Source organism: Eumetopias jubatus, unplaced genomic scaffold (assembly GCF_037043125.1).
Source record: "Eumetopias jubatus isolate StellerSeaLion01/CBP00866 unplaced genomic scaffold, mEumJub1_p1.0 scaffold_11, whole genome shotgun sequence".
In the NCBI taxonomy this organism is placed as follows: Eukaryota; Metazoa; Chordata; class Mammalia; order Carnivora; family Otariidae; genus Eumetopias; species Eumetopias jubatus.
This window is the reverse complement of record NW_028274817.1, coordinates 65,285,215-65,297,375: the sequence shown is the minus strand read 5'-3', so window position 1 is coordinate 65,297,375 and position 12,161 is coordinate 65,285,215.

Here is a 12,161-nt window from a genome sequence, read left to right as displayed (position 1 = left end):
AGAAATCTTGAGAATACAAAGGAAATGCTGGACAAGGTCCCTGTCCTCCAATAGCATATAATGCCCTCCAGAAAAACGTCAACAGAGCCATCAATGTTAGTTGTGTCACTGTTTCACTGTTTACCACTGATAAAGGCAGGCAGTACATGCAAAGCATTCCTAGGGTGCCCAGACAGTGGACTACAGAGAGACTACTGAGATCTAATGTCCAAAAAGACTTAGAGGAGCAAGGCCTTGAATGATAGGTAAGATTTAGCATGGCTTTAACAAAAAAAGAAGGTCTATCCAGGGGAATAGAACAACCAAGAGCATAGTTCGAGTGTAAAAAAAAAAAAAAAATCTCATTAAAGAATAGGGGTGGGAGGACTTTCCCTGATGACCCTGAAAACATTCTACATAGGTGACCACAGCATAGGTTACTTACTGTTCTGCCTACACATAAGGTCAGCTTTCAAACACTCCTTTACTAAGTTGGATATGGCCTTCCCTGACTTGGCCCTAGGTCTATTTCGAATTCCTTTCCACAATGGCCCAACTGGTTGGCTCTTCAAGATGTCTTTCTGATAGATGGATTATGCTCCATCACCTACCATCTGGGATTACTAAATAAATATCTGTCTAGCCATGTTATGCCAGGATGCCTAGAAAAGCCTGAGTGATTTAATTTCAAAAAACCTGATGTAGAGATGTGTTCCAGTCCTTCTGCCTGGGGTATGTTAACATTTGCAAACCCCAAAAGGAGTTGTAGCCACATCTGAGAGCCCACATGGAGCCTCCAGTGGAAAGAAAGAAGAAAACCCCATCCCCCTTCTAAAGTTATATGGTATCTGCAACCACCAGGTTATAGGAGCTGCTTTTGACTGTTTTTATTGTAAGAAAAATGAAAGGATATTAAACTACTTAAGGGAAGATTCTATTTTACTTTGACACCTGAAACACATCTTACCCTCAAAGGAAAATCCTTCCATTATACACAGAGTACAGTCAACACTATAGGACAAGAGTTACTATAATGGAAAAAGGGAAGAGACCAATAGGGTCTCCTACCACAGTCTGCAACCTCCCTGTGTAATGACCTGCCTGGCTCCCTGCCCAGATATTCCTCTGTGCCACATAGCTACAGGCACTTTGTTTACTCAGTCATTCATTCACTTCTTCAACAATTTTTACCAAATACTGGCTCTATATTAGGCCCTGTATCAGTACTGGAGATCTAATCAAATGAAACAATCCTAGTCTCTGTCCTCCTGAAGCTTAAATGTTAGTGGAGAAGACAAACATTTAAAAATTACATGAATACCCACCATTTGCATCAACATGGATGGACCTGGAGGGGATTATGCTAAGTGAAGTAAGTCAAGCAGAGAAAAACAATTATCATTATGGTTTCACTCATATGTGGAACATAAGGAATAGTGTGGAGGACCATAGGGGAAGGGAGGGAAAACTGAAGGGGGAGAAATCAGAGAGGGAGACAAACCATGAGAAACTCTGGACTCCAGGAAACAAAATGAGGGTTTCAGAGGGGAGGGGGGTGGGGGGATGGGGTAGCTGGGTGATGGGTATTGAGGAGGACACATGCTGTGATGAGCACTGGGTGTTATACACAACTAATGAATCATTGAACACTACGTCAAAAACTAATGATGTACTATACAGTGGCTAACTGAACATAATAAAAAAATAAAAATAAATAAAAATAAAAATTACACGAATAAACGTATACCTACAACCTGTGACCAATGCTATGAAGGAAAAAACCAAAGTACAGTTGATTCTCATTATTTGCAGTAGTGTAACTACTAAAGATCTTGAATCGTTACTCCTTGGAAAATACAGGGTTAAGTTCCTGTGAGTCTCTGAGTCACAATATTTTCATCAACCAATCAATACATAAACTTGTTTTATGTGTACCTCTGTTTAAAGGCACTTTATTTAATATATATTATTGATCATTAATATTGAACTCACAGCCAACAGCATTATAATTCAGGCCTGAGTGAAGCTTATCTAAGACAAATTTTCTTTGTAAGACACATCACAGTCTTGTGCTTAGGAATGCTAGATAGCACTTCATCACTACACATGAGGGCCATTTTAAACAACAAAATACCAACAAAAAGAACAATAAAATTCAAAAAATGTGGCACTAAGTAGATCACAAAAAGGACTCTTGTTTATAGTATATGAGCTGAAAGAAGAAGGCAGAGTATTATCCTGTTCAACCTCAGCAGAAACACATGTTCTAGACAACTCAAAGTTTTCCATTCTGTTCCTGTCATGAATAGCCAAAGAGCCATGAGTAAATTTTAAACTTTTTATTCAACTAATTTAAACTAAAAAAAAAAAACAGTTCACCCATTTCTCCCACCCCTAACCCATCTCTAGAAACCACCATTCCCCCAACCCTTACCTCATGAAACCACCATTCAGTTCTCTGTATCTATGAGCTTGTTTTGTTTGGGGTGTGTATGTGTGTGTGTGTGTGTGTGTGTGTGTGTGTGTGTGTGTGTGCTTTAGATTCCACATATAAGAGAGATCATAAGGTATTTGTCTTTCTCTGTCTGACTTATTTCACTTTGCATAACGCCCTCAAGATCCACCCATGTTGTTACAAATGGCAAGATTTAGTTCTTTTTTTTTTAAAGATTTATTTATTTATTTGAGAGAGCGAGTACATGAGAGGGGAGGAGGGTCAGAGGGAGAAGCAGGCTCCTTGCTGAGCAGGGAGCCCGATGCGGGACTCGATCCCGGGACTCCAGGATCATGACCTGAGCCGAAGGCAGTCGCTTAACCAACTGAGCCACCCAGGCGCCCAGGCAAGATTTAGTTCTTAATGGCGGAATAATATTCCACTGTATACGTACACCACAGTTTCTTTATCCATTCCTCTATTGATGGCAACTTAGGCGGTTTCCATATCTCAGCTAACATGAAGCAAACATGGGAGTGCATATATCTTTTTTTGAATTAGTGTTTAAGTTTTTATTTTAATTCCAGTTAGGCAACATACTGTGTTATACTAATTTCAGGTGTACAATATAGTGATTCAACAGTTCCAAACATCACCTAGTGCTCATCATGACAAGTGCACTCCTTAATCTCCATCACCTATTTAACCCATCCCCCTGCTTGCCTCCCGTCTGATTGAATTAGTGTTTCCGATTTCTTCAAATAAATACCCAGAAGTGGGAATGCTGGATCGTACGGTACTTATATTTTTAATTTTTTGAGGAACTTCCAAATTGTTTTCCATGGTGATTGCACCTAATTACATTCCCACCAACAGTGCACAAGCGTTCCCTTTTCTCCACGTCCTTGCCAATACTTGTTATTTTTTTGTCATTTTGACAATAGCCATTCTAAGAGGTGTGAGGTGATATTTCACTGTGGTTTTGATTTGCATTTCCCTGATGATTAATGATGTCAACATCTTTTCATTTGCCTATTGGCCATCTGTATGTCTTCCTTGGAAAAAAATGTCTATTCAGACCTTCTGACCATTTTTTAAATCAGATTTTTCTTGCTTTTGAGTTGTATGAGCTTTTTATATACTTTAGATATTAGCCTCTTTCAGTTATATGGTTTGCAATTACATTCTCCCATTCAGTAGGTTACCTTCTCATTTTGTTGATGGTTTCCTTTACTGTGCAGAAGCTTTTTAGTTTGATGTAGTCCCACTTGTTTATTTTTGCTTTTGTTGCTTTTGCATTTGGTATCAGATTCAAAGAATCATCACCAAGACCTATGTCAAGGAGTTTACTGCCAGGTGCCTGGGTGGCTCAGTTGATTAAGCGACTGTCTTTGGCTCAGGTCATGATGCTGGAGTCCCAGAATTGAGTCCCAAATTGGGGGGTCCCTGCTCAGCAGGGAGTCTGCTTCTCCCTCTAAATCTTCCCCCTCTCATGCTCATTCTTTCTCTCCCAAATAAATACATAAAATCTTTTTTTTTAAGGCACTTACTGCCTGTTTCCTTCTAGGAGTTTTATAGATTTAGGCCTTACATTTTATGTCTTTAATCCATTTTGAGTTAATTTTTGTATATGATATAAGATAGTAGACCAGTTTCATTCTTTTGCATGTAGCTGTCCGATTTTCCCAGCACCATTTATTGAAAAGACCCTCTTTTCCCCATTATTTATTCTTGCCTTCTTTCTTGTAAATTAATTGAACATATATTTGTGGGTTTATTTCTACACTCTCTATTCTGTTCTATTGATCTATATGTATGTTTTTATGCCAATACCATACTGTTTTAATTATTATAGCTTATTAATATAGTTTGAAATGGGGGGGTGTGGTGCCTCCAGCTTTGTTCTTCCTTCTCAAGACTGCTTTGTCTATTTGAGATCTTTTAATGGTTCCATACAAATTTTAAGATTTTTTAGCATTTCTGTGAAAAATACCATTAGAATTTTGATAGGAATTGCACTGAATCTGTAGACTGCTTTGGGTAGTATGGACAATTTAACAATATTAATTCTTCCAGTGCATAAGCATAAAATATCTTTCCATTTATTTGTGTCTTCTTCAATTTCTTTCATCCATGTCTTATAGTTTCCAATATGCAGGTCTTTCACCTCCTTGGTTAAATTTATTCCTAGATATTTTATTATTTTCGATGCAATTATAAATGAGATTGTTTTCTTAATTTCTCCTTCTGACAGTTTGTTATTAAAGACACACAATAAATTTTCGTGTATTGGTTTTGTATCTTACAACTTTACTCAATGAGTTTATTCGTTCTAACAGTTGTTTGATGGAGTCTCTAGGGTTTTCTCTATATATCATGTCATCTGTAAATAGTGACAGTTTTACTTCTTCCTTTCCAATTTGGATGCATTTTATTTCTTTTTCTTACCTAATTGCTGTGCCTAGAACTTCCAATATTATGTTGAATAAAGTGGTAAGAGTGGACATTCTTGTTTCTGATCTTGGAGGAAGAGCTATCAGCTTTTCACTGTTAGCTGTGGTTTGTATATGGCCCTTATTATTTTGAGATACATTCACTCTATACTCACTTTTTTCAGAATTTTTATCATAAAAGGATTTTTTGTCAAATACTTTTTTTGTATCTATTAAGATATCATATTGTTTTTATCCTTCATTTTGTTAATGTGCTGTATCACATTGGGTGATCTATGGATATGGAACAATCCTTGCATCTCTGGAATAAATCCCACTTGATCATGGTGAATGATCCTTTTAATGTATTGTTGAGTTTGGTTTCCTAATATTTTGTTCAGGATTTTTGCACCTGTTTATCAGGAATATTGGCCTGTAATTTTTTTGATGGCATTCTTTACTGGTTTTGGTATCAAGGTAATGCTGGCCTTGTAAAATGTGTTTAGAAGAGATCCTCTCTCTTCTATTTTTTGGAAGACTTTGGAAAAGATTGGTATTAATTATTTGAATGTTTATTAGAATTCACCAATGAAGTCATCTGGTCCTGAACTTTTGTGTGTTGGGAGAATTTTGATTATTTATTTAATCTCTTTATGAGTAAGTGGTCTATTTATATTCTTTATTTCATCATGATTCAGTCTCTGTAGGTTGTATGTTTCTGGGAATTTATACATTTCTTCTATATTCTCCAATTTGTTGGCATATAATTATTCATAGTAATCTCATGATACTTTGTATCTCTCTGGTACCAGTTGTAACATCTCCTTCATTTCTGATTTTATTTATATAAGTCCTCTCTTTTTCTCTTCGTGAGTAAAGCTAAAGGTTTGTCAATTTGTTTATCTTTTCAAAGAACCAGATCTTAATTTCATTGAATTTTCTTTTTTTTAACACTGAATTTTTTTATTTAAATTCAATTAGCCAAGGTATAGTACACCATTAGTTTTTGATATAAGGTTCAATGATTCAGGAAAAGATGTCAGAGGAGTAGGGGACCCTATTCCAACCAGTCCCCAGAATTGAACTGGATATCTACCAGATCACTCTGAACACCCATGAAATCAGCCTGAGATGTAAGAAGGTAGATCTGGATCTCTACAAACAGAATATCACAGGCAGTTGGTTTCGAGATATGAATTAGGGAGCCGTGATTCCACGGGCAGATATCATAAGATAAATGCAGGAGGAGGGAGCCGCAAGGATCCAACATGGCCGGTGAGCGACAGCCTCCCAGGCTGGGGATGGGGCACAAGCTCGCAGACCAGTAGTGGTGGAGAAAGGACTTTAGGGCAGCCCCAAGGACTAAAACCCAGAGCAGCAGGACCACCCATGCAAACTGGGGCAGCTGGCAGTTTTAGAAGCACAAAAGGCAGAGACATACCCTGACGTGGAGACCAGGACTGGAGTGCTGATAAGGGGCTCACAGCCCAGGACGCTGCAGTTTATAGCAGCACAGACAGAAATGGAGAGAGTGTGGCCTGGAGAGCTCACTGAAGAACAGACTGCAGTCTCTCTGCTCTGAGGCAGAGGGTTGGAAATTATCTCTTCTGCTCTGACTCTCAGAAGAATCACAGAAAGCCAATAGGGAAAGCCGCCAGAGAACAAAAGCACCCAAAAAAAATGTTTTTTACTAAGCCCATCCCCTGCCACAGGGGGCAGGGCAAGACTGCTCAAACAGGGTTGCCTGAGTAACAGTGCAGCAGGCCCCTCCCCAAGAAGACAGGCTGGGAGAACAAGAGTTGGGCAACCCTAAGATCCCAACAAAACAGGTGCATCTTGCATGGGTTGTGGTCAATAATTTGGACTCTATACATTCCCTCAACCACCCTCAACAGAATGACTAGGGGGAGGAACCACCAAAACAGGAAAGACTCAGAGACTGTGACTTCTGCCACAAATTTACAAATGGATACAGACATAACCAAGATGTCAGAAATGGACTTCAGGGTAACAGTTATAAAGACAATAGCTAGAATGGAGGAATCAATTAATGGCAACATAGAGTCTCTAAGGGCAGAAATGAAAGCTGAACTGGCAGAACTTCAAAATGCTATCAATGAGATCCAATCGAATCCAGATAATCTAATACCTAGGGTAAGTGGAAGAAAAACAAATTAGTGATCTAGAAGACCAATTGATAAAAAAGAAGGAAAAAGAGGAGGCCTGGGAAAAACAGCTTATAATCCTTGAAAACAGAATTAGACAAATAAGTGACGCCATGAAACCTTCCAATGTCAGAACTATTGGGATCCCTATAGGGGTGGAGAGAGAGAGGACTAGAAGGTATATTTGAGCAAATCATAGCTGAAAACTTCCCTAATCTGGGAATGAAACAAACATTCATGTCCTAGAGGCAGGGAGGACCCCTCCCAAGATCAAGGAAAACAGGCCAACACCCCGGCATGTAATAGTAAAACTCGCAAATCTTAGAACCAAGGAAACCATCTCAGAGAGAGTTAGGGGGAAGTGTTCCTTACGTACAGAGGGAGGAACATCAGAATAATGTCAGACCTATCCACAGAGACCTGGCAAGCCAGAAAGGAAGGGCAAGACAATATTCAGGATACAAAATGAGAAGAACATGCAGCCAAGAATACTTTATCCAGCAAGGCTGTCATTTAGAATCGATGGAGAGATGCAGAGCTTCCAAGACCAGCAGAAACTGAGAGAATATGTGACCACTAAGCCTGACCTGCAAGAAATATTAAGGGGGACCCTCTTACACTGTTGGTGGGAATGCAAGTTGGTACAGCCACTTTGGAAAACAGTGTGGAGGTGCCTCAAAAAATTAAAAATAGAGCTACCCTATGAACCAGCAATTGCACTACTGGGTATTTACACCAAAGATACAGATGTAGTGAAAAGAAGGACCATGTGCACCCCAATGTTCATAGCAACAATGTCCACAATAGCCACACTGTGGAAAGAGACGAGATTCCCTTCAAGAGATGAATGGATAAAGATGTGGTCCAAATATACAATGGAATATTACTGACCCAGCAGAAAGGATGAATACTCAACTTTTACATCAACATGGATGGGACTGGAGGAGTTTATGCTAAGTGAAATAAGTCAAGCAGAGAAAGTCAATTATCATATGGTTTCACTTACTTGTGGAACATAAGGAATAGCATGGAGGACATTCAGAGAAGGAAGGGAAAGATGAAGTGTGGGAAATCGGAGGGAGAGAAAAACCATGAGAGACTATGGACTCCAAGAAGCAAACTGAGGGTTTTAGAGGGGAGAGGGGAGGGAGATGGGCTAGCCCGGTGATAGGTATTAAGGAGGGCAGGTACTGCATGGAGCCCTGGGTGTTATACAAAAACAATGAATCATGGATCACTACATCAAAAACTAATGATGTATTGTATGGTGACTAACATAACATAATAAAATTTAATTAAATTAAAAAAATGTTCAATGATTCATTAGCTGGGTAATAAAGTCATTGAATTTTCTATTGTTTTTTGGTTTTTGGTTTTTTTTTTTTAGTCTCTGATCTTTGTTATTTCCTTCCTTCTACTAACTTTGAACTCTTCTTTTTCTAGTTCCTTGAGGTGTAAAATACTTGGGGTTTTTTTTTCAGACTTTTCTTGTTTCTTGAGGTAGGCTTCCATTCCTATGAACTTCCCTCAGGACTGTTTTTGCTGCATCCTATAAATTTTGGTATGTTACATCCATTTTTCCCATGTCTCAAGGTATTTTTTAATTTTTTTTAATTTTTTCTTCGACCTATGGTTTTTCAGTAGCATGTTTTTTAATCTCCACATATTTAGGAATTTTCCAGGTTTTTTTCATATAATTAATTTCTAGTTTCATACCACTGTGGTTGGAAAAGATGCCTCATATGATTTCAATCCTCAAATTTATTAATGCTTGTTTTATGGTCTAACATATGATCTGTCTTGGAAAATGTCCCAGGTGCACTTCAGGGGAATGTGTATTCTGTTGCTCTTGGATGAAATGTTCTATAAATATCTGTTAAGTTCATCTGGTTTAACATGTTGTTTAAGGCTGATGTTTCCTTATTGATATTCTGTCTGGGTGATCTGTCCATTGATGTAAGTGGGATATTAAAGAGCCCTACTATTATTGTATAGCTATTTTTCCCTTTATATCTATTAATATTTGCTTTATATATTTAGGTGCTCTTTTGTATCATAAATACCTGCAAATGTTATATCTTCTTGTTGGATTGACCCCTTTATAATTATGTAACACTTTTCTTTGTCCCATTGTAGTTTTTGTTTTAAAGTCCCTTTTTTCTGATGTAAGTATAGCTATTCCAGCTTTCTTTTGGTTTCCATTTGCAAGGGGTATTTTCTTCCGTCACTTCACTTTCAGTGTCTGTGTGTCCTTATATCTAAAGTGAGTCTCTTGTAGGCAGCTTATAGATGAGGTTTATTTTTATCCATTCAGCCACTCTATGTCTTTTGATTAGAGAATTTAGTCCATTTACATTTAAAATAATTATTGCTAGGAACATGCCTATTGCCATTTTGTTAATTAGTTTCTAGCTGTTTTGTAGTTCTTCCCTGTTCCTTTCTTTTTTACTTTCTCTCTTCCTTTGTGGTTTTAATGACTTTCTTTAGTGGTATGCTTATAATCCCCTTTCTTTAAATTTTGTGTATCTTCTATAGGTTTTTGCTTTGTGGTTACCATATGGCTTATATATAATAACATATCCATAACAGTCTATTTTAAGTTAATAACAACTTACATTTGATCCCATTCTAAAGCTCATCATTTTTTACTCCCCCCCCACAGTGTTTTATGTTTTTGATGTCACATTTTACATCTTTTTATCCTGTGTGTCCCTTAACTAATATGTTGTTATCACAGTTATTTTTACTACTTTTGTCTTTTAATCTTCATATTAGCTTTATAAGTAATTAATCCACTACTTTTACTATGTAATTACTTCTTCAGTGAGATTTATTCTTTCATACATATGCCCTGTCTTTTCAGCTTAAAGAAGTCCCTTTAACATTTCTTGTAAGGCCAGTGTAGTGTTGGTGAACTCCTTTAACTTTTGCTTGTCTGGAAAATGTTTTATCTCTCCTTCAGTTCTGAATAATAACTTTGCCAGGTAAGGTATCCTTAGTTAAAAGGTTTTTTTTTCCAGCACTTTTTTTAAGTAAGCTCTATGCCCAACATGGGACTTGAACTCACTACCCCGAGATCAAGAGTTGCATGCTCTACTGACTGAGCCAGCCAGACATCCCTCTTTCAGTACTTTGAATATATTGTGTCACTCCCTTCTGGCTTGCAAAGTTTGTGCTGAAAATCTGCTGAGAGTTTTATGGGTGGTTCCTTGTACATAACAAGTTGTTTTTCTTTTGTTGCTTTTAAGATTATTTCCTTCTCTTTAAGTTTTGACATTTTAATTATGCACCTTGATGTGGGTCTCTTTGAGTTCATCTTATTTGGAACTCTCTGGGCTTCCAAGATGGATGTTTAGTCCCTTCCCCAAGTTAGAGAAATTTTCAACCATTATTTCTGCAAATAAGATTTCTTCCCCTTTCTCTCTCTTCTCCTTCTAGGACCCTAATAATGAGAATGTTAGTATGTTTGATGTTGTCCCATAAGTCCCTTAAGCTATCTTCACCTTTTTCATTCTTTTTCTTTCTACTCTGATTGGGTGAGTTCTAGTGCCTTGTCTTTATGTTGAATGATTTTTTTTTCTTTGTTTCTTCTAATCTGCTGCTGAAGCCCTCTAGTGTATTTTCAGTTCAGTTAATTTTATTCTTCAGCTTTGAGACTTCTGTTTGGTACCTTCTTATATTTTCCATCTATTTGTTGAAATTCTAAATGTATTCATGCATTCTTCTCCCCCATTCAGTGATCATCTTTATGACCATTACTTTGAACTCTTTATCATGTAAATTACTTATTTCCATTTCATTAATATTCTTTCCTGAGGTTTTATCTTGTTTTCTCATTTGGAACATACTCTTTTATTTCTTAATTTTGCTTGACTCTCTGTTGGTTTCTCTATAGCAAATGAAACAACCACCTCTCCCAGTTTTGAAGGAGTAACCTTGTATAAGAGATGAATCTTTTCTTTCAGCCCTATCCCAGCTCTTGATCTGTGCTTGTCCAAGCAGCCTATTATGTTTTTAATAGCTCCCAGTATTTGAGGATGAGCCAAGACCTGTCAGTGTCCTAAGGGAGAGGACCTCAGCACCTAGATTCAGACTGACAGGAAGCCTGACCCTTAGGCAGCAGCTTTTAAACATTTGCAAGTATATGCTGTCCTGAGGTGCTGCAAGTGTAAGACCTTCTGTCCACCAGACTAGGCAATTTTGAGGTCTCCCTGGGTGGCAATCACGAAACTTGGAGATCCAGGTGAGGGTATAAGCTTGTTTCTGGGAGATACCAGCAAGCCAGAGCAAGGCAGAAGAACAGTGCCAAGATGGCTTCCACAGCCTGCATTCCTTGAGAGCTGCTCTATAGGTCACTAAATGTATGCCTGAAGATTCCCCCTCAGTCTGAAGCTCCAGGACAAGCAAAGTGGCCTTCTTCTCAGAAAGACTGGGGGTATGCCTCAGTCCACTCTCTGTGCAGTGCCTTGGGGGTGGTTACAGTCATGTGGGACCCACAGACATTAGCCCCACTGGCCACCAAAGCCAAGCAATGTATAGGTGTCCCCTGGCAGCAGTCACAAAAACTGAGGCACTAGAGAGGGGTATGAGCTCCTTTCTGAATGGCATTGATTATTACAGTCCCATGTGACCAGGAACACAAGCTCCCCTAGCCACCAGAGCCAGGTAATCAAGAGGTATCTCTTGGGAAGCAGCCAGAAAATCAAGGCACCAGACATGTGTAAAGGGAGCATGGCAAAGGGAGAGTGCAAAGATGGTACACACCAGTCTCCATTCCTTGGAGAGTATTCTGGCAGACTCCTAGATGTTTGTGTTAAATTAGATGCCTACCCCTCAGGTCAGTTTTAATATAAGCAGGTGAGCCTCCTTCACTTTAAGTCTGGGCACAATCTGTTGCCTCTGAGCTGGGCCCTGGGGCAAGTGAATCTGTACAAACTTTAAGAAACATTTCTCAGATTGCTACCCTCTTGTAGGTTTTGGTACACAAGCCCCATTGGTAAGGAGGGCATGTGATGTGATGAACACTGGGTGTTATATGCAACTGATGAATCATTGAACACTAGATCTGTAACTAATGATGTACCATATGTTAGCTAATTTAATTTAAATAAAAATTAATTAATTAATTTAATTAAAATTTTAAAAATTAAA